The 24,641-nt window shown below is 37.8% G+C and overlaps 1 long non-coding RNA gene across 1 annotated transcript in view; it reads left to right on the top strand.

Moving 5' to 3' along the window:
- Positions 1-4,683: 4,683 nt before the first annotated feature.
- The window catches only part of LOC143662582 (uncharacterized), a 43,398-nt gene continuing 23,440 nt past the window's right edge, over positions 4,684-24,641 (top strand). Inside the window, exons 1-2 of the long non-coding RNA XR_013165439.1 lie at positions 4,684-4,821; positions 14,754-14,935. This is a non-coding gene — a long non-coding RNA (uncharacterized LOC143662582). The remainder of the gene's footprint in view (positions 4,822-14,753; positions 14,936-24,641) is intronic.

The following is a 24,641-nucleotide window of genomic DNA, read 5'->3' as shown; positions in this document are numbered from 1 at the left end:
AGACAGGCACCAGAAATCCAACCCAGGTCTCCCTCATGCAGGTGAGAAACCTTGAAGGTTTTTAAGAACCTAATATTTGTGATTGGGAAGAGATTGCTATCTTATGCATCAATTGAGCATTCAAGTTATAGACTATGCAGCAATCTGTAAAAGGAAATTAAATAATGTATTATGAATGTAACACACCATATTTAAAATTTTGTAGAAATATACAAAATGAACATATGAAAATGAAATCAGCTATTTTTTAAATTTTTATAAGGTTATAGATGAATTGTTTTCCTTTCTTAAAGACTTTTTTTATAGCAATTAGGGTCAATGGGCTATTTATGGTTTTAAAAAAATAAATACTAATTTTTCCCTTTCTGTTTCACAGAATTTGTTCAAAGTCATGTGAAATAAATGACTGGTCTTGCAGTTAGTGGAGAAGAGATATGGCAGAAAACATCATTACTAAGAGTCAGATGAGTAAGCCAACTGCCTAGAAGGCAGGCCCCCCAGCAGCACCCATTCCCTCAACCCCAACCACTATAGCTTAGGCCTGAAAGTACATGACTAGCAATTGGAGGTTTTCTTGACCGTTGACGATGACAATGACCAGTGAAAATTGTTAACATTTTTCCAATGTAGAAAATATCAACCCAGAAATAGGTGGAACCCCTAACTTGGTTTCACCTAGGGATGAAAGTGACTATAGAATAATACATCACATGTTATTCTTGCACAATATTTTATTTCAGGCCCTGGTCTAGCACTGAAACTTCATACGTGTGTTATTTAAACAAACACATTAAGAGTTCTGGGTGAGCTGGGACTGAGATTCAGGTATGTCCAGTGTGTCCACTTCTACAACACTTGTCCTTGGATCAAGTGTTTCTTTATATCCGGTAACTCATATGTGACTTGAAAGGATGCTCCCCCACCAACATTATTTATTTATATCCATTGATTTACCTGTGGCTAAGGTTAAAAATGAAATAAGCTGGAACCATGTTTGCATCTGGGGACCAGACAAATTCAGATACATCAAGTGCCTAGGGGAGAGGGAAGGGTGAACAGAGGTTAGATTTCAAGGGGGAAGACAAAGACTTTAAGATAGTCCACCACGAGGGAAGAAGAAACCTGGCTCTACTGGCCAGATTTCGGCTAAGTGGCCAAAATCATGGTTACTGAGTCATGAAATTTTCCTGACATAGCTACCTTACCTGTATGTGAGAACTTAAGGGAAAAAGCCCTACATTCAAGAACTAAAAGCGCCTTTTCACTCAACTCAAATACAGGCAAATTATACAGATTATATACCACATCATTTTAAACAAGTTCTGTGAAACAGGAAGGGACGAGAGTTTTTCTGTGTTGTTAATTATAAATATCTCATTAATTGTAATTATTACAAAAAGTTTATTATAAAAAGCTTATTGGTGATCCCATACACCAAAGAGCATACATATTGGTTGAAAGAACGATACCACACCCGGACATCTGACAGTTCTGTTGAGATTTACACCCCAGTGATAAATTATCAGTGCTGAGTACACTTGGTTCAGCAAGGATGAGGACAGCATTTCTAGTTTCCAGTGAAGATGACAGACTTTCTGGTTAAGGACAATTGCATTGTTCAATTTCTACTTTGTCGATAGTCAAAGATGGAATAAATGTGGTGTTATCTCAGAGATATATGTAGATCTATTGAAGGGAGCTTTGTAAGCAAATAAATAATAAGTGGGACTCAGTTCATCTAGAACCAGCAGATGGGTCATTCCTTTCCTTAAATATTTCCAGGGTTTTGAGATAGGGTCCTGAGGATTTCAGATGAGAATTCACATGAAAGTGATTGATTAGAGTATCCCAGGGAAATCAGGGGAATGGGAAAGTGGGCCTGGGAATGGAAGGAAGCCAAACAAGGGTACAAAATTAAGAAATCCAGCAGATGGCAACTTCAGCTCCATCCTACAGGGAAACGCCTGAAACAGCACTGGTCACTCTGAGCTCAGAGCAGCCTGCATGAAGGGCATGAGCATTTGGGTATTTTTTCTTCTGTACCTAATAGTCCTTGATTAAGAGCTCCTCCAGGGGACAAATATCTCTAGGCATGGACAAGCAGTCTAAGTGGACTCTAGCAGCCTGGGGCTATCCTAACAACAGCCACTGGCGCTGGATGTTGGGTGTGGAAGAGCAAAAATGGTCGAGGAACTCAAGGGAATATGGCAATATAGACCCAGACTGCTGTATGTGGTTTCTGGGTACCAAAGAAAATACAACTCAAAGTTTCATACTAGGGCCTCCATGTCCCAAATGTTTGTGCTCACCTGCTTCTGGCACCTATCTCCTACCTCTGTCCCTTCATACCCTCTCACTTCACACCTGTCACACAAAACTTTCTGTTCTTCCACTGTAAAAAGTTCCCACCTCTGGACTTGAATTTACTACTCCCCATATGCAAGTATAAGAAGGACATTTCAAAGCATGTAATACTCAGAATGAATACAACATAAAAATCAATTTCTGATAAAACAGTACTCATGAAGACCTCCAGCCAAAGTAAAAATAAACCAAGACAACCAACAAACAACAAACCTCAAGCAAGAGAAAGACACAACAATAAAGAAGTAGTGATAAGAAAACCAGTAAACACTAAAATTCCAAATGATTTTTAACTAAGATTTCAGATAACATTATACTGAGTAAAAAAACTAGGTGACATGAAATAAAATAAAACCAAAAGTTTCATTCTATTTGGAAAGAGTTGTATAAAAACTGTAAAATTACCTCTAAATATTAAAACATGTTTTTTTTAATGTGTAGAAAGATAAGGAAGATACAAAACACTTCCAAATAACTAGAGAGATAAAGGGGAGAAAATCAGATTGTTCCACGTAGAGTAAGGAAAAATGAAAAAGAAAATAAGAAATAACTATTTTAAAAGCAGCCAAATTAATTCCATATGAATTACAAATTTAAAAGCAAATATAAATTATTAAAACAAAATATAGATAAATGTATTATAAAGTATTAGGGTGTGAAAGGTGAAACATGTCACCAAGACCAGAAACCTTAAAGAAAATGATTAATAGATTTCACTGCATGAAAAAATAAAACAAAACAAAAAACTTCTGTAGTTAAGCTCAATAGAAAACCAACATAAGTAGTAAACAAAAAAGGTTTTAAACATGTAAATATTCTACACAAATCAATAAGAAAATATATATATTTACCTTTTCTTATTGATTTCTTGATATATATATAATCTCTTTAAAAACATGAGCAGATAATCCACTAAGACATTAAAACAAATGGCTCACTCAAATATGAAGATGCTTAATTTCACTAACAAATAAATATTCATTATAAGAGTGAGCACCTTTAATCCTGTATAGACACCTAGGGTATATATGAGATTCCATAAGGGTTCCATGCACTAGAGTAACTTTCCAGAAATCTACAACCCCAAGATGGGTCCCTGGTCCAGATAAGTCCTGAAACCTAGCCTAGTCGCTCCAGAACATCAGATAGTTCCATCTCCCAACCCCATATTAGTGACAGATACTTTCAATATGAAAAATTTAGAATTGCCATAGCCCAAACTATGGAAATAGAAAGGGATGGAAAGATCAAAGGTGATGGTGGAGTTATACAGAGAAGATAGTATTTAACAAGTGAATATGAATGCTGAATCATTAAATTGATACCTCTTTTGGTCTCTAGTATTTTAGAGCAGCTAGAAGTAAAAACCTAGAATTGTGGAATTGTAACCCATATCAAACTCTGCGATCTGTTCTACAACTAATTGTGGTGCTGTGCTTTGAAATTTATAGCTTTTTTGTATATATGTTATTTTTCACAAAATAAAGAAGGAAAAAAAGTCAATTGTGATGATTAAAAAAAATACTTAATCCCTCTAGCCTCCTATATTCTGGAGCAGCTAGAAGGAAAAATATGAGAGGATCATATGGTAGCCCATGACAAACTCTGGGATCTGTCCTGTAACTATTTGTTGATGAGTGCTTTGAAAACTATTGCTTTTTTATTTCTTTGCTTTGTATATGCGTTATACTATATAATTTAAAAAGTTAAAAATATAAAAATAAAAAAGTATTGGCAAAGTCCCTTGAGGGATAGGAAAAACAATAAGGAATTATTAAAGGCTACTACCAGGGAAACCCAGATACTGTGTCAAACATTAGGGACGCCCAAACCAATAGACTAAACCCTTGATCTTGAGGCTTGCTCTTGTGAAGTTTATGTTTGCAGCACAGAAGCTTAGCCTACCTATAGGTATGCCTAAGACTTACTTCTCAAGGACCTCTTTTGTGGCTCAAATGTGGTCTCTCTCTCTCCAAGCCCAACTTTGCAAGTGAAACCATTGCCCTCCCCATCACGTGGGACATGACATCCAGGGATGAGTTTGGCCTTGGCACCATGAGATCAACAATGTCTTCCTGCCAACAGGGGGGAAAGAAGGGTAACAAATAAGGTATCAGTGGCTGACAGAGTTCAAATAGAGTCGAGAAGCTACTCTGGAGGTCACTCTTATGCAAGCTTCAGTTAGACATTGCTACCATCATAACTTGCCAAACCCCAACCAAAATCATTCCTGCCAACCCTAAAGAACACCTAGGGCTCTATGTGAGATTCTACAAAGGTTCCATGCATTGTGATTACATTCCAGAAACCTATAACCTCCAGATAGGTCCCTGGACTAGATAAGTCCTGAAACGGAAAGGCGCCAGCTATCCTCTACTGTCAACAGCCCCTTCTAACATGAAAAAGTTAGAATGGCCATAGCCCAAATACCCCTAAAGAGTGAGAGAAAGATCAAAGGTAATGGTGGAGTTATACAGAGAAGGTCAATTTTAACAATTGAGTATGAGTACTGAATCAATATATTGATATTTCTTTTAGGCTCTAGTACCTTAGAGCAGCTAGAAATAAAAACTTAAAATTGTGGAATTATAACCTATACCAAACTCTGAAATCTGTTCTACAACTAATTGTTGCAATGTATTCTAAAATTTATCGTTTTGTATATATGTTATTTATCACAAAAAAAAGAGTATAACAGAGAAGATAGGATTTAACAAATGAATATGATTACTGAATCAATATATTGGTATTCCTTTTGGTCTCCAGTGTCTTGGAGCAGCTAGAAGAAAAAATGAAAAATTGTGGAACTATAACCCATACCAAACTTTAAAATCTATTGTATAACTACTTGTTAAAATGTACTTGGAAATTAAATATATATATAAATATGTTATATATATATATATATATATATGTTATATATATATAAATTAAAACAGATATCACATTGAAGATAACAGTATTCATGAAGCTATCTGGAAGCTAGTACTCTCATATTGTTGATGGGAGTGTAAATTTGTATAATCTTTTGGAAAGCAATTTAGAAAATGTGCATGAAAGTTTAAAAGTTAAAATACTCTTTGACCCAGAGACTTCACTTTAAGGAATTTATCCTACAGAAATTGTAATACAAATTCACCAAGATATTTACACAAAAATGTGTAGGTTTATAATGAAGAACTGGAAATAATCTAAACAATTTAAAGATCTAAGAGAATGCCTTAAAAACATGTTATAGTTATAGAATGAAATAATCATAGCCATTAAAAGAATCAGGTAAATCTCTGTAACCAATATATAGAGATACAAATGACATATTATGTTAAAAAGGTGCATTACTGAGACATGCTACATGTTTGAACCCCAAAAACATTATGCTAAATTAAGACTAGCTGCAAAGTAACGATATAGTACGATTCCATTATGTCCAGAAAAGGAAATCTATAGAAACAGAAAGTAAATTAATGGTTGCCTTGGGCTGGAATAGGAACAGGAATTGTAAGCAAAATGGGCACAAGAAATCTCTCTGTGATAGAAATGTTCTAAAACTGAACTGTTCTGTTGGTGGCACAAGTCTGTTAATTTACTCAAAATCACTGAATTTACTCTTGGTGAATTTCACAGTATGTAAGTCATGCTCCAGTAAAGCTTGTGACTGTTTGGAAGCATTACGTACCCTAGAAAAGCCATGTTTTAATCCTGATCTATTTTGTGGAGGCAGCCGTTTCTTTTAATCCCTATTCAATACTTATGTTGGAAGCTTGTTTAGATTATCTACATGCCCAATTGTGGGCATTAACCTTTGATCAGAGGGAGAAGTGACTTCACCCATTCCAGGTGTATCTTGATTAGTTTACTGGAATCATATAAAAGAGGAAACATTTTGGAAAAAGCAGCCAGAGACCTTTGGAGATGAAGGAAAATGCCCCCGGGGGAGATTCATGAAACCAAAAGCCTGGAGAGAAAGCTAGCAGATGCCACCATGTTCTCCATGTGTCTTTCCAGTTGAGAGAGAAACCCTGAATGTCATCAGCCTTCTTGAAACAAGGTTATCTTTCCCTGATGCTTTAGATAGGACATTTTTATAGCCTTGCTTTAATTTGGACGTTTTCACAGGCTTAGAACTATAAACTAGCAACTTAATAAATTCCTCCTTTTTAAAAGCTGTTTTGTTTCTGATATATCACATTCTGGCAGCTAACAAAATAAACAAAGCTCCTTTAAAAAAATAAGCAAAATACTGTTCACTATAATAATGGCATGTGAATATACAGGGGTATTTACATTCGTACAAAGAAAGTTATGCCTTAGGACGTTCTTATATTGTTTGATTTTTTTTTTTCAATAACAACCATTACTTTTACATTCAGGAAAATTTATAAAGACAAATACAAATATTATCCTTAAAAGCTCTTGGATTAGGTATGGATATGGTCTTTTTAAAATAGCTAAGTCTTGATTTTGTATATTTTCTGCCAGACATACCATTCTGATTTATTTTGCAAAAAAAAAAATAATAAATAAACAGGGTAAATAAAGAGGAAGCCATTTAAAATGGCAACATCCCAGAATGGGAGTAATAAAATAAATAAATAAATAACATGTATAGAGCACTGCTCTAAATGGTTTAAAAGAATTCACCTATTTAATCAGCATAACCACCCCACGTTACAGTCCAAAAGCTATGCACTTGGCAAAAGCTGTAAAGCTGGTGAATATAGATCCGGGGTTTAAGCCCAGGCTGCCAGACCCTTAACAACTACACCAGACTGCCCATTCCCGGGAGTGGTTATATTACACAAATCAATTCTTTTTTGATTACACAGGTCTGTTTCAATAAAGCATTTCCTACATTCTGCACCCTTGATTCTGGTGGTAAGCTTTTAAATATTTCTTTTGACTACATCCACATGTTGCCAATTCAAGTCAATAGAAGCTGTAAAGTCAGGCATTCAAGGTTTTTGTTTACACAATGTTAAATAGCTAATACAGGAAATGGCACAGAATAAGAGCTTAGCAAATATTTGTTGAATTATTTAAAAGCTTTCATCATTTTCCTCTACAAATCCAGGTTGGCTGGCAGTTTTGGAAGCAACCTTTTAAAACAACAAAAAGACATAATGAATGGGCCAAAGCCTTCCCATTTCCCTCAAGGTTTAAGATATCAGGAAGCCTGTTTCAATAAGCATTGCCCACTGAAAGAACATCACAGCCCATCACCTTTCAATTATTTCTACATCTTCACTGTCAAGTAATTAATAAACCGAATTCCCAAAGATACTGATCGTATATCAAACAGACATGACATGCTCTCCTACACCTCCCGCAGAAACAGGTAATGCAGCATGTTACACTGAAACTGGGACATCAAACCCCTTTTCAATTCTCACATCATTAGATGGGAGAAATAAATCTGCCCACTAATGCTTGGCTATGATTTCCTTAAAAATGATGCTGATCCACTAAGTTCCACATGTCTGCAGTTAAAGCTTACCAATGTTCTCACCACAAAGCACACCCTAAAAACAAAAAGATTCCACTGGTCTTAGAATTTGAAAACAATGGCCTTTTCCTTATTAAGTCACCCACAAAGTCAAAATAAATGCAAATCTCATTTGACTTAATAAAGGAGTATAGAAGGCTTCCACCCCTGTCTGGTATTATTGACATTATCCCTACCCTCCTTTGCATCAAGCTGAGATTAAAAATCAACAGTTTCCTAAAACAGCTGGGTTTCAATGCAATTTAAAAAGTCTCATTTAAATGGAGCCTCATTCACTAATTTTGAAATTAAGTTATATCAGCACTTGTAACCTCAATGTTCAAGTCCTCCAATATACATGAAAAAGTTATTATCTTATTCTTCTGCAGTGTTTAAAAATTAATAATGGGGAAAGTCCAATTCTTGACCAGCCACAGCACAGAGTCAGTGAACTGCATAGATTTTAAGTTTGGGTATCATTAGTAATTTTAGCCTCCTTTGCACTTGTAACCAACATTCATGTTCTATCAATATCATCATATTTAAACTCTGCATCATAAAGCTAATTTACAAACCAATTTCTTACTGCTAGGCATACTCCAGATTGGGTACTATTTTCATGTTAAGCCATTCAGAGAAGGAGTCTCTTCTATCTGGATTCTTCTTGGGAAATTCAGTTTTGGTTAGAGCTATCCATTTCGATCTCTGGAGCACCGATAGGAACTTTGGTGTTGCGTGTTTTGAGTTTAGTTAGGTTTTTATAGTGTGCTTCTGCTTTTAATTTCTGAGAATCAGTGCTTCAAGTCTTCTTTTGGTAGTGAAGGGGGCCCCGTGGGTCTTTGGGGTTCTTGCCTGTTGCAGCAGAATTGACAGGCCACACCAGTTTGGTCACAAAGGAAAGTGATGTGATAGAGACAGTAACCTCATGGTCGAAGATCTGCCTCCCCTACGGACTGCAAGAACCAGTTTTATATGCAGTATTCGGATCAAAGAGAATCCGGAACAAAGAAAAATCAGGAAGACAACATTTATGGATTCTTTGGGAAATGAAGAAAGTTAGAAAGTGTAATTTAAAGTTTAGGATGGGGGCAATCGAATTTCCTATTTGGTTTGTTAAAATGTCACCAAGATGCACATGGCTAAATAATTTGCTCAGGGAAACTTTGATGGAGGCCTGGAAGTCTGTTTATTGTTCAAGTTGACAGATCTTCCTTTTGACGGAAAAGGTCTATGGAGCTGGGAGAGGTTACAGATAACAGTATAATGTCATTCCCTCCACTGTGGACTAGGGAACTTCATCACAGGGGCCTTTTACAGAGACTAACACTGTGTTCCTATCATCAAAGCTGAAGATAGAGAGACCTAGCTGCAGGGACATTTTAGTACTCAATTGAGGAACCATTGACTTATATCTAAAATGCACACCAAACTGTTATATGCATACTGACTCACAGGGAGGGAGGGGCCCAGAAAATCCACTTTGTTGTATAAATGTGGTGGGTCCTCTTGGAGTTTACAGAAGTTACCTTACAAGTGAACTAATGGTGATCAGGGCTGTAACAAAGGCAGCCTCGGTAAATCTGATTAACTCCTCCTAACAGTTAGGGAAAATGTCTTATTTTATTTTGTATCCCTGGTATCTGGCACAGTTCCCAGCACACATTACACACTTGATAAAAATGAACAAAGGAATGAAAGAAGAGAGGGAAGAGATGTAATACAAAAGTGCTTTGAAAACTATAAATGCCATGAATATGTTAAGTTCAATGTTGTTATTATTTTCATTAGCACTCAAGAAAGTTTCTGATTTCCTTACTAGTGATCAGTTGTACTTAGAACATGTGCTCCGGCCATCTCAGTAGGAATGTTTCCGTGTTAAAGCCTGGCAATTCCTACATGCATCTTCTTGAACAAAAAAACAAATAGCAACAATAACAAAAAAAAAAATTGTTGTTAACCTAAGTCTAGTTGATGAGGGAATAAAAAACTTCTGCCTTCTGTCAGAAAAAGTAGTCTCTGCTTTCTTTCAAATTTTACACTCATTCAAGCATCCCCAGAGAGTTGCAGATTACCCGAAGAAAGAATGAGTGAATGAGTAGGACAGAAGGCCATTAAGTTAAAATGTCACAAAGAAAAAAACTACTCAAAATAGCCACTGCATTCTCTGTCTTCATACAGATTTATTTTATACTACTTTTTTTAACCTTCTCACAGTGCTCTTTTCTGATTTAGAAAGTAAGTTAAAATTATACGTAAAAATCAAAACTGTTCTGTGAAAACCTGTCAAGATGTGTTGTTTGTTGTTTTGTTTAATTACAGTTGTTTAGTTTTATTAAAAACAATAACAGAACAATAATGAAACCAGATGCAAGCCAAAACTGGTTTGTGCAGGGATCCTCTATCCTTATACAACATCTTATTCTGAGTTTGTTTAACAGCAAGTCACAGAACATGAGCATACAAAGAAAACACTGATGTGCTTTAGATGGCCTTTGAGACATCAGGAACAGAGGTCCCCTTCTTGGGAACCAAGATTATGTAGACAGGGAGACATCAGAAGCAAATCAAATGTGAGAAGTCTTTCTATAAAGAAGATCCAGCCTAAAATCCACAGCTCTATAATTAACCAATTGGACTGTGCCAAGTCAAATTTCCCACCTTCTTTCCCCACCTCTCACCTCGCATCCCTATAAAATCTCCCTTAGTTCTCAGATCAGGAAGACAGATGTGAGCCTGTCCTGTCTCCATGCCAGTTGACCTCACATTAAAGCTCTTTCTTTTCTCGAAATCCTGGTGTCACTCATTGGCTTCTGTGCACATTGCGCAACTAGCCCCCATTCAGTAACAAATTATGCTGCTGATATGTACAGAGAAGCTCAACATACAGAATTCCCAAGGACACATATACACTCATAAAATGTGTGTGTGTCTATGGGTGTGTGGGTGTGTGTGTGCGATATACCCCAGAAGGGTTAGATCATAAAAGAAATATCAGATGTAATTCAAGTTGCCATATTTTGAGAAAAACAATGAAATGAGGATATTCCTAGAGAAGAATATGAAAAATCTATGGGTATTTTTACATGAGGACAATTTAAGAAAGTAGGGTTATTTAACTTTGATCCCAAAGAATCCTAGAGGAAAAGAAACATAGTCATTTCTTTAAATATTTGAGAGTATTTCCTATTATAGATGAAAGAGACATATTTTGAACGTCTCAATGACAAAACTATGAATATTATAGGATAACTGAATATTATGGGATGCTTAATCCCAATCACTTGGGAGAGAAATTCAAGAATTTGTTTGGGGAAGGTAATTTATAGATATCAATTAGATAACTAAGTTCTGAAAATAAGGAAAAGTTTGAGGTACAACTTTGGATGATACTAGAAAATGTAGGCATGTTTGTATTTACTTTGGAAATAAGTCTTTTTTAAGAAAAGAGTTCCAAGGATTGAGCCTTTGACTACTCTAACATTTAAACATCTGTGCCAGTTTGAAAGGATTATATACTCTAGAAAAGCCATGTTTTACTCTTAATCCATTTTGTGGAGGTAGCCATTTCTTTTAATCCCTATTCAGCACTGCAGGTTGTAAATTTGATTAGATTATCTTCAGGTGAGTCTTGATTAGTTTACTGGATCCTTTAAAAGAAGAAGCATTTTGGAAAAATCTCGAGATCTACAAGAGAGCCATGAGAGCCCTTACAGCCAGAGACCTCTGAAGGCGAAGAAGGAAAACACTCCTGGGGGAATTTCATGAAACTAGAAGCCTAGAGAGAAAGCCAGCAGATGTTGCTATGTTCACCATGTGCCTTTCCAGTTGAGAGAGAAACCCTGAACTTCATCAGCCTTCCTTGAGTGAAGGTAACTTCTTATTGGTGCCTTAATTTGGACATTTTTATAGACTTGCATTAATTTGACATTTTCATGGCCTTAGAACTGTAAACTTGCAACTTAATAAATTCCCCTTTTTAAAAGCCATTCCATTTTTGGTATGTTGCATTCTGGCAGCTAGCAAACTAGAACAACATGGAAAAGAGGAAGATTCAGGGTGTAAAAATGGCTTAGTTTGGGTTTCCCCAGAAGCAGAGCTGGGGCAAAATTTAAATACAAGTAGTTTATTTAGGAGGTGATCCCAAGAAACACTGGTAGAGGAGTCAGAATAAGAGACAAGAAGGGAGTAAGCCAATAAAAACTACATTACAAAAAAAAGAAGTACATTAGAAACAAATCACTACAGTAGGCAACTGGAACTTATTCCTATAGGTGCACTCTGTATACTTGTGTAGAATGCACGCTTCATAGTTATTCTTCCAATGAGAAAGGAAGCTGGGGATCTTTAGATTTCAACTGCTGTAAGTCATTAGTTGGAAACTGTTCTCAGAAGCATTAATACTTTGGTTAATCTGAGCCTCTTATGCTTGTGGGCTGAATGGGCTCCAACGGCAAAAAAAAAGCCCAAAGTTGCAAACCGAAGATTGGCTAAAGAACACCGAACTGATAACACCTGTGGGAGTATGAGCACAACATCAGCCTCCGCCACAAGATACTATGGTCCAAAAGATGGGGAGAACACAAAGAAAGGGTGGAAGCCAAGGAAATTATGAATTAAAAATATAAAATAGATCCTTGCATTATGTTTGATATTAGGGACATGCCCTGTAATTGTCCTTTCAACAATAATATTCTATTATATTAACCAGTAGAATAAAAAAAAAAAAAAAAAAAAAAAAACTCTTGACATTGAGTCCCAAAAGTAACATTCTCCTTCCACTACCTTTAAAGGGCTTTCTGCATAATAGCAGATAAGTGGCTTATAAAATCCAATTGAGCAATACATTAAATGAAAGAAGAGGTGCCAACAGCAAGAGCATTATTTATAAGCTTTGAGAATCCATATTTTCAGAGGCCAGCACAGAGGGCATATTGTGTGCACAAAAGATATTAGTTGACCAACCATCAGTAATGTTTACTATTGAGTACATTATGTATTTTATAAAATCATGGAAAAATGCACATTTGCTTCTCTATACAGCTTCTACTCCACTGGAATGTAATTCTTCACAGATAAAATCCTCCAATTTCAAAGCACCAAAGTCCCCAATCATGTTCATGATCACATTCATGTTTCCTTACTCAATCGACATGTTTCTTTTTAAAGTATTTTCTTAATTATTTGAAGAAACAAATGTGGGTATTTGTTATGGGTTGTGTCCCCCCAAAAGAGGTATATTCAAGTCCTAAACCAAGGTACAATTAATGTGACCTTATTTGGAAATAGAATCTTGAAAGATGTGATTAGTTACCATGAGGTCAATCTGGGTTAAGGTGGACTCCAATCCAATATTGTGGAGGGCCAGGAGCAATCAATCAGGCCCAAGCAGGGAAAGTCCCCACAACACTGGGGCAGAATGTACCCAAGAGTTAAACAGTAACTAATGTTAGGAAACTGAGGGAATGGGATGTGTTTTGGCAACAGCTAACAGCATTTTTCTGCTTCCATGATACGCTTGCTTGCTGGCAACTGCAAAACTACAACATGATTTTAGCCTTTTTAAGCACACCTTGAAAACCTCTGGGGGCTGCTCTCTTGACTCTTTCTTCTTGGAAGATTCTGAGACAGTCTCCGGCCAGCTAATAAAGACTCCAAATTGGCTTGCAGTTTTGAATTATGTGGTCTCTCTTTCGGTGCACCCCACAACATTTGGAGGCCCCAGCGAGATCATCCCTAATGGGACATCTGGTGACCACAGGTCCTGGGGATCGCCCCTGAAACTGAGGTCCGGCCTAGGGGAAGGCCTCGGAGAGACATTCCTCCACCACCCCAAGGAAGGACCAGGGACCAGGCCAGTTCTACAGAACCCTCCAAAATTATACAAAATCTGGTGGAGCCATCTGTTTCTGGAAACCTCACCAGTGAGTACAGGTCTGATATTGGAATTAGTGAGGACCTCTGGAAGACGCAGCATTATGTCCAAGGTCCAGTCCTGGAGCAAGACGTCGCCCAGGATTCTGGTTAGGAATCAAATAGGAATAATGCTTTGTTTGTCTTGGTTCATTTTGTCCCTCCTCTCAATTGTTGGTCTCATCACATTCTGTGTCGTTCTTGTCATAATTGCCATGGGTCAGTCAAGTTCATCTGTCTGTACTCCCCTTCAATGTTTTTTGACAAATTTCCAGGAATTTCAGCAGAAGGCCAGAGACTATGGAGCCCCTGTCAATGCCTTCAACTTGGAAAAATTCTGCTCATGGGAATAGTCAACTTTTGGTTCTGGGTAGCCTCCTGAGGAAACCACAGACCTATCTATAGCTTATAAAGTCCAAAGGACAATTTTTGGTAATCCAGGCCACCCCGACCAAATCCCCTATATATAATTTGGATTGAAATTTTAACAGAAAAACCCAAGTGGTTATAGTCTTGCCTGGAGTCCCAAAAGGAAAGACCCCCCCAGAGTCAAAATGGCCCTCTTAATAAAAACCTCTGAAAAAAGAAAGGACTAATGGGGTCCCAGTATTGACAGGACCATCGGAAGATCTGCTCTTGATGGGCCCTCCCCCATACCCAACAGCCCCTCTGCCCCCTCTAAAACCAGAGGGGAGAAACAGCCAAGAGGCGGCAATAAGCCCCTCTGATAGCTGGGAGGTGACCTTCAGTCCCCCCATACCAGGAGTGGCTCTGCTTGCCACCCCTCTTCTGGTTCACAATCACCGGATTCTTCGGAGCCCCAATTTTACCCTTGAGGCAGGTTGGCCCTGCCCCGGGGAAAAAACGCCCACCTTTCATGGTCTATATCCCCTTTACCTCTAGTGATCTGTATAATGGGAAAAACCAGAATCCCTCTTTCTCTGAAAAGTCCCAAGAACTCATCTCTATCTTCGAGACTGTCTTTTTTACCCACCAGCCCACAGGGACGACTGCCAACAGCTCCCCCAGGCCCTCTTCACCTCCGAGGAACGAGATCGAGTCAGGAGAGAGGCAAGAAAGTTAATTCTTGGACCTGATGGTAAACTACTACTGAGTCAACCTGATTAGAGTCTGTGTTCCCCTCCACCCATCCCAGATGGGACCCCAACACCGATAGAGGTAAGGAGGCTCTCGATCGGTATTGCCAGACTCTGCTCCCGGGGGAATATGAGTGGCGGCCAAGAAACCGACCAACTTATCTCGGGTAAGCAAAGCCTTACAAAAGCTGGACGAATCTCCGGCTGCTTTCCTTGAGCACCTCCCGGAGACATACCGCTTATATATCCCTATAGATCCAGAGGCGCCCAAAAATAGGCGAGCTGTAAATATAGCATTTGTCACCCAGTTGGCCCCAAATATAAGAAAAAAGTCACAGAAATTAGAAGGATTTAAGAGTAAAGTGCTGTCTGAACTGATAGAGATCGCCCAAAAGACTTTTAATAACAGAGATGACCCCAGGACCATGCAGTCCAAAAAATATCCAAAATTTTAGTATCCACAATGGCTGAACAGGAAAAACAAAAAGGTAAACAGAAAACTGTTGAAAAAAGAAAGGGAAACCAAGGAAAATGTTGGGCCTAGGTGCAAACCAATGCACCTACTGCAAAGAAAACGGACATTGGAAAAATGAATGCCCTAAAAGAAGACCAAGGACTGAAGCCGGCCCCCATTCTAGTTGAAGAGGTGAATTGATGGGGCCAGGACTCCATCCCATGGAGCCCCTGGGAGCCCAAGGTCACCTTAGAAATTGGGGGCAAGCCTATAAAATTTCTTGTGGATACTGGGGCGACCTTCTCCATCCTCCAGCAGGCAGAAGGGCCCATATCTAAAGAAAAAGTCCCCATACAGGGAGCAACGGCAAAGACAAAGTCTTATCCATGGACTAAGACTAGGATCACTAACCTTGGGGAAGGAACTGTCACCCACTTGCTTCTTATAGTGCCAGAGTGTCCGTACCCCCTTTTGGGGAGAGACCTTCTCCAGAAATTACAAGCCACCATCTCTTTCAAAAAAGATTCAGCCAAGCTGTCCTTCAATACAACCCCCTCGGCAATCCTCCTCACTTGCCCCTTATCAGAAGAGTACTTACTTACTGCAGAAATGGCACTGCTGGCCCCAGGCCCATATTTGCAGGAATTTAAAGAAAAAATACCAGGTGTATGGGCAGAAACTAACCTACCAGGATTAGCTGCCCACCAGCCCCCATTGTTGTCTAGCCAACTAGCACCGCCACCCCAATCAAATTCTGACAATACCCAATAAGCTTAAAGGCTAAAAAAGGCATTGCAGTCCACATCAAAAGACTCCTGGAGGCAGGTATTCTGGTCCCCTGCCATTCGGCCTGGAACACGCCCCTTCTCCTGGTCCAAAAACCCAGGATCGATGATTTCCAGCCAGTGCAAGATCTCAGAGAGGTAAACAAAAGAATTGAAACCATTCACCCCACTGTGCCTAACCCATACATGCTCCTGAGCCTGTTACCTCCTAGCCAGCAGGTCTACACTGTTCTGGACTTAAAGGATACCTTCTTTTCACTTCCCCTGTCCGCAGTAAGTCAACCCATCTTTGCTTTTGAATGGACTGACCCAGAGGGGGGGTGCTCTGGACAACTAACCTGGACTTGATTGCTGCAGGGTTTCAAAAATTCTTCCACCCTGTTCGATGAGGCCTTAAGCCAGGATCTGGCTCGTTTTAGACAAGAGCATCCAGAGATAACCCTCCTATAATATGTGAACGACCTCTTACTGGCAGTTAATAACCTGTCAGACTGCAAAAAGGCAACCAAAACCTTGCTATAGAATCTAGCCCAGTTGGGCTATTGGGTCTGAACTAATAGCTCTGACCCAGGCTCTAAGGTGGGGAAAAGGGAAGGTTGTCAACATGTGTACAGACAGCAACTACGCCTTCGCAACTGTGCATGTCCATGGGGCACTATATCAGGAGTGGGGACTTTTGACATCAGGAGGAAAGGAAATAAAAAATATACCAGAAATACTCACCTTGCTAGAGGCTATCTGGCTGCCAAAAAGGGCGGCCGTTATACATTGCAAACGACATCAGACTGCTGAAACTCAAATCGCCAGAGGAAATGCCCTGGCTGATAAAACAGCAAAAGAGGTTGCCCAGAAACCAGTGGGGATGCTGCAGATACTTCCTGTTTTACCAGGGCAAGTGCTGCTGAGCCCTCCAAAATATACCGGGGAAGAGATTAGACTGGGCGAAACTCTGGGCACTAAAACAGATGGTTGGAAAATTCTCCCAGATGGGAGAATCCTAGTGCCAGAGCACCTGGGGAAAAACTTGGTTACCCACGTTCACCAAAGTACACGCCTGGGCAGTACAAAACTGACTGAACTCTTACAGAGAGATTACTACATTCCCCGATTGCAACAACAAGCCTGGCAGGTATCATCCAGATGCCACCTCTGTGCCCTGGTAAATTCCAGCCAAGGGAAAGAAATGCCCCAAGGAACTAGGCTGAGGAGACAAGCCCCAAGGGAACAGTGGGAAATAGACTTCACGGAAATATTACCTGGTCCATATAGATACAAATACCTGTTAGTCTTCATCGACACCTCCTCTGGATGAACTGAGGCATTTCCTACCAGAACCAAGACAGTACAAATAATAATTAAAAAACTAGCTTCTGAAATTGTCCCCCGATTTGGCCTCCCAACTGCAATGGGGTCAACAATGGGCTGACGTTCATCGCCCAAATTACACAATTATTAGCAAAAATATTAAATATCAAATAAAAATTACATTGTACCTATAGGCTACAGAATTCAGGGCAAATTAAAAGAATGAATAAAACAATAAAGGCAACTTTAAATAAACTAAAGGTCGAGACTGGTGAAAACTGGGTGAGTCTCCTTCCATTTGCCCTCCTAAAAACTAAATGTACTCCCTTTATGTTAAGGAAATTACCCCATATAAAATCATGTTCGGGCAACCACCCCCACTAATCCCTAAATTGGGAAAAGAAAAAATAGCTAAATTGAATAACCAGTCTCTTCTAAAATCATTACAGGCCTGGCAATCTGCCACCCAGCAAACTCAGGAACTGGTGAAGGCAGCCCATCCGGGACCAACAAATCCTGCCTCTAAAAAAGATCTATTTCAGTTGCAGCCCAGAGACCTAGTCTGGATAAAGAAGCTTCAGTCAGCCACCTTGGAGGCCCGGTGGACAGGACCCCTGCCAGTGATATGAAAACTTATTTTCCTCATCCCCATGACTGACCACGCTCTTGTCTGCCATAGCAGGGCCCCTAATTCTCATATTATTAAGCTTAATGTTTAGACCCTGTATAATCAACTGTCTAACCTCGTACGTGCAAAGAAAAATACAAACTGTTAAATTATTAGTCCTTGGAATCCAATATCAGCAAATTTATACTCAAAGTAAAGAAACAATTTGATTCTCTCATAAAACCAGTAGGGAATGTGGAGGGCCAGGAGCAATCAATCAGGCCCAAGCAGGGAAAGTCCCCACAACATTGAGGCAGAATGTCCCCAAGAGTTAAACAATAACTAATGTTAGGAAACTGAGGGAACAGGATGTGTTTTGGCAACAGCTAATGGCATTTTACTGCTTCTATGATACGCTTGCTTGCTAGCAACTGCAAAACCACAACATGATTTTAGCCTTTATAAGCACATCTTGAAAACCTCTGGGGGCTGCTCTCTGAATCTTCCTTCTTGGAAGTTTCTGAGACAGTTGCCGGCCAGCTAATAAAGACTTCAAATTGGCTTGCAGTTTTGAATTATGTGGTCTCTCTTTCAGTGCGCCCTACAACTAATATGACCAGTGTCCTTATAAGAAGAAGAACTATGACATACACCCACACAGGGGAAATGCTATGTGACAACTAAGGCAGAGGTTGGAGATACGCTGCCATAAACCGAGGCACGCCGACGATTGCCAACGAACCACCAGAAGCTAGGAAGAGGCAAGGAGGTATTCTCCCCAAAGATGGCAGAGGGAATGCAGCCCTGCCATCACCTTCAATTCCTACTTCCAGCCTCCAGGTCTGTGAGACAATAACCTTCTGTTTTAAGCCATCCAATCTAGGGTACTTTGTTATGACAGCCCTCATCAACTAAGATACAGTATTCTCTTAATTCTTGTGTGTGCAAAAGGATCAGGAAGAGAAGACTGATCTGTGGAAAAAGACATAAGTGAAAGAGATTTGCTCTTCACTTCACCTTCACGAAAAAGGTAATTTTTGTGACTTTACCATCAGAAAAAAGACAGAAGGAAATCCATACAGAGTTACACAGACATCTGTGTAAATAATTGCATTTGGCATGACTAGCAGCAAACATATGCTATAACACTTTTTTTTTTTTTTAGCAAATCATAAAAAAGATATTCAGCGTCTGATCACTGCTGTATTGTGTTTAGCACACACTACTTCAAAATAATTCTATACTACCTGGGAAGGCCTTCACTGAAACTAGGACCTGGACATTAATTTAGAGAGTATTTATCAAGAAAAATAATCATGGCTGATGTTCTGTGGGATTGGCAGTCCTTCCTCAATTGTTTGCGTTTAAGAGCCATTTAAAGGACAAAGGGGAAAGGGAAAATTGAGAAGTAAATTACATGTCGGAAGTAAAGGGCTGCCACCTCAGATTCAATAATGTCATTATTGAAGGTTAAATACCAGGTAATTATGGATATGAAGATGGAGAGAGTCACTGCCTGATTACAGAAACATATAACCAGAATTCTCAGAGCTAGGAATTTAACTTCACACGCAGAACTTTCTTAAACTACTCATATCTTATACACAGCCTATCCTTATTAGCCCGTCAACCCTAGGTAGTTAGAAATTCCTGGAGGCATGAGATTCACTTTTACTCAAATGCAATCATTTGATTTTTCCCTAACCTTTGCTTGAGTTCAGTCTTCTGAATTGGATGCCCCAGTGTGTTGGTGTGTATATGCCTAGCTACCTTGCAAAATGGGTCCCTCTGCAGGCAAAAACTTTATGATGATATCATGTTGAATACAGATAATAATTCTACCACAGTTTTCATAGGATTCATTCAAGAATGCACAGCACACAGACTCATCGCTCAACTTCACTCTTCCTTCCCTATTCTAATATTCATCACTGGAATGATGACATTCAGGACCATATTTCATCGGCACATGTCTTTCTCCTGATGTATTGTGTTTCATGCCATTGCTTTTGCAGCAGCACAGAATTCCTGGTGAGTGCAATCTCATAAATAATATTACAATTAAAAATAAAAGATTACTTGGAAGGTAGTGAGTATGTTTAGACGTGACTTTTAAATGGCAGGTGCATGGTATTTTACAAAGCTCAGAAAGATCTATTATGTGGGCCATGAGGGACCTACACTTTCTTGCACAGATAAACACACACTTAGAGAGACAAACTTGCATCCAGATTTGAGGGATATTGAAGATGGACATGGAAGTCTGTTCAACTTTTATTTTTTGAGTTGTTAACATTTCTCTCAAGTTGTTACCATTTGCAAGTGTCAAGAATAGTTTGCATACTCATTTTTTTGAATTGTCCTTTCTTGTCCCTCTATCATCCTCATTTCTCCCTGGCCAGTCTTATGGACAAGGATAAATTACAGTATAAGGCCTAGTGCTGGGGGAAGTGAGGAACAGCAGTTCTCTCTCAGGCCAATCCCAGTGACCACTACTCCAAACCCAACTGAAGCTACTGTTAAAATAGACTGGGCACTTTGGTAAGTGATCAAGGGATGAGCTCACCAAGTGCTACCTAATCCTTGGAAAACAATCCAGGAATAAGACAGTAACCAGTTCCTACATTCAATTATTTAACAGCTATTTTTACACATCTGTTTATTCTAAAAGAGCCCATTTACATGGTTCAGAATTTACAAAAAGCAAAAGACTACATAATAAAAACTTTATCTCCTAGAGCTCCAATTCTACTCCCCAAATGAAACTGCTTTTTAACATCTTTGTGCATAGCTGTTTGCAGCACAACTGTCCACATAGAAATGGCATACGAACCACATATGCAATTTTAAGTGTTCTAGTAGTCACTGTACGAAAACTTTGAGAAATGGGAAATTAATTTTAATAACATATTTAACTCATAATCAAAATCATATTTCAATATGTAATTGACATAATGTTATTAACAAAGTCTTTTACATTTTAACACTAAGTCTTCTAAATTCAGTGTGCATTTTATATTAAAGGGTATCTCAATTCAGACTAAGCACATTTCAAGGGCTTAAAGTCACATGTGGTTTACCAGCTACTATATTAGATAGCACAGTTCAGGATGTTTCCCTACTCACGATTTTTACACATAAGGAAACATACACTGCGCATTGTTCTGTATCCTTTTTCACTTCACAGTATTACACAGATTTCAATACCAGCAAAATGAAGATAAAGCTCATTCTTTTTAACAGCTGCTTTTATGATGCTTTCCACCTTTACGATTATCCCTTAAAATATATCATTTCTCACATGTGCAAGAACTAAGCTTTGTGAGTGTGACTCAGACTTCTGGGTCTAGGAGTACATGCCCTTTTAACTTTGATATGTAGTGCTATTTGCCTTCCAAAGATGTTGCACGGGTTTATGTTCCTTCAAATTGTGTATAAAAGTATCTAAAACCTGTTTCCCTTAATCATTATTACATAATGTTTCCAAACTTCATAATTTTTGCCAACTGGATAACCTAAAATATGGGAGATATCTCCCTGATATCTGGTAACTGGAACATCTTTGCAGATGTTTACAAGCCGTGTATGTCTACTTTACTGTGGACTCCCAGCTCGTATACTTACCCCAATTGTCCAGCAAGTCATTTTTTTTTGATTTTTAAGTACTCTTTTATTTTAAGAAAATTCGCCTCTAATATGTGTGGACATCTCCTCTCTTTGTGATGGGTCTTCTGACATTGTATGTAGTATTATTTTGCTGAACAACAGTTTTTAATTTTTAGTCGCATTTATCAATCATTTCTTATATTGTTTCTGTCTTGCCAACTTCATGATTATCAGAAAAAAAATCACTATTTTTTCTTGTAGAACTTTTATTATTTTTTGGACTTCAATGGAACAGAATTAGATTTACCATAATCCTCACTTCGTGACACATTTTCATTCCTATGTATGCATGACTTTTTTTGGGGGGGCGGGGGGAGTGCATGGTCTGGGAATCGAACCCCTGTCTCCCGCTTGGAAGCCAAACATTCTACCACTGAACCACCCGTGCACCCTGTATGAATGACTTTTACTTAGATATTATGATAATGTGAAAAGGATTGCAACCCAAAGCTAATATATCCACAACAAATTACAATTTACCATATGGCTCCTCCACATCCCATCTTCCTAACTGCCCCTCTCGAAGTAATCATTGTACTGAATTTTGGGTTCACTATCCTCTCACTTTTCTTTTTAAATTGTTTATTGTAAATATTTGTTTCATTTATATTTATACCTGAAAAGCTTGTGTGTGTTTATACATCTGACAGTGTATGTGCATGTGTGTGTACGAGTTTGGCTATTTTAAACTTTATGGAAAAGTGTCACATTGCATATTGAGAGTTCCTTTTTAAATTAAGATTCAACAAACATTATCCTGCAAACATGAATCTATCTTGTTGCCCGTCACTTTGGTTTAATGTTGACTACTGTATAATATTCCATTTTGGGCTTAACCACAATTTATCCACCTACTTTCTAGTAGGCAACACTTAATTCATTTCTAGATTTTTACTACTGTATACAAGGCTGCTATAAAAATGCCTTAAAATATCTCTCTTGTATGCATGGCTATACCTAGGAGTGGAATTGCTAGATCATTGGGTTTATGGATGTTCAAATTTAGGAGAAAGTGCCAAATCTCTTTCCATAAAATAGTTGCACGAATTTACACTTCCATTAGCAAGGTTTAAATCTTCCTGTAGATCTGAATGTACATCCTCTCCAATACCTGGTACTGCCAGACTCTATTTTGTACCAGTGAAATGGGTGTAATATGGTATATGAAGACATTTCATAATCTCATCAGCCATTTAAAGATTCACTTCCGAAATGTTACTATTCAAATTACTTCCCCATTTTTTCTTTGTATTTGCTTGGAAGAGTTCTTTTCATATTTTAGATGTGAGTGCTTTATATGAACAGATATCTTCCCCATTTTCAGTTTGCTTTGGCATTCTCTTAAGGGAGTCTTTTAATAAACAGTGATAATAAATAAATAAATAAATAAATAAATAAATAAACAAACAAACAAACAGTAATAAATTACTTCCCCATTTTATTGTAGTCATATTTAGCAATCTTTTATTTTATGATTAGTGATTTTTTCATTCCTATTTAAAATATCCTTCTTACCCCAAGATTATGAAGACTTCTTCCTTAAATTATATAGCACACTTGTTAAATAACTCCTGGGCTAAAAAGAAATTAAAGTATAAATTTTTTTAAATCTGGAAAGAAAATTAAAAATTACTAGGCATATCCAGAGACCAGAATTAAACACAAACATAAAAAATAGATCAACAGTACAGTCATATGTAATATACCAGAGTTATTGTACATGAACTTCAAAATAACTGTGATTAAATTGTTCATGAAAATTAATCAAGATTTGGATAACTTCACCAGAAAGATCAAATGGAAATTCTAAAAATTCCAATAATTTTTACTGAATACCTATTGGATATGAAAAATTATGAAAACTTTGCATTTATTTATAAGCTTATTTCTAAATATTTGGCAAATCAGAAATAGGTTTTTGCAAGTAAGATGAGGTAATTAAACCCCTTTTTGTCCCTTCCTGCTGAGTGTAGCTATAAAACCTGGACAGAATATGTGGACAATTATTTGAGGACTGAGAAAACTAAATAGTAGCAGAAAAATTGGGGAAGACCAGAATTTGAAATACCACCAAACTGGCAGAAAGTTTACCATAAATTTTCTTCTACTATCCCTCAGAGTGAATTCAACACACCAAAAGTGGGAACCAGGAACAGACAGAAAAAACTCTAGAGTCTGAATCTGAATCTAATTAAATCTAGAGACAAAGTATACATACATGTTTAAAAGTTTTTTAAACATATATATTATATGTTTTTAATAAAATAACATGGCAAAGATGAAATCAGCCAAATTCAAAATATGAGAAATTTACCAGATTTCCTCAACATATAAATGGGGAACTACATGCAAAATGTGGAAGAGGGAACTGTTATCAATTAGAAGAGACTCACTCAACAGGATTTAATATGTGGATCTTATTTGGATCCTGATTTGAACAAATCACTATAAAGAGAGTCTTTGAAGACAATCTGAAAAATTTAATATGGACCAGGCATCAGAGGATGTTAAGAAATTGGCATTAAGGAATTAATTTTGTTTGGTATAATAATGTTATTGTGGTTTTTTTTAAAACAAAGAGTATACATCTTTTAGAGATGCATATGGATTTATTTATGATGATATAACATAATATCTAGAATTTGCTTTAACACATCATTGGGAAAAACACATAGTGGAGATGAATGAAAAAATATTGATAATTATTGAGTCAAGGTAATGGGTATCTGAGATTTTATTACACTTAAGCTCTTTTTCTACTGTAAAAAAGAACTCTGATCAGCTAGATAACCAGTGTAGATGATATCCTTTATGACTTTAACATGCCCTTTTCAAATTTATGGAATGAGAATGAATTCAAGTTTGCCGGCTATCCATGGGAATATTTGCCAATATATTGTTCATTAATTTATACTCAAATTTTCTGTCATTTAAAGTATGTTATTTGTATACAATATGTCATTTTTTTTCA

The sequence above is a fragment of the Tamandua tetradactyla genome, chromosome 18 (genome assembly GCF_023851605.1).
Source record: "Tamandua tetradactyla isolate mTamTet1 chromosome 18, mTamTet1.pri, whole genome shotgun sequence".
Taxonomy (NCBI): Eukaryota; Metazoa; Chordata; class Mammalia; order Pilosa; family Myrmecophagidae; genus Tamandua; species Tamandua tetradactyla.
The sequence above is the reverse complement of the archived record's forward strand: the minus strand, read 5'-3'. Positions and strand labels throughout refer to the sequence as shown.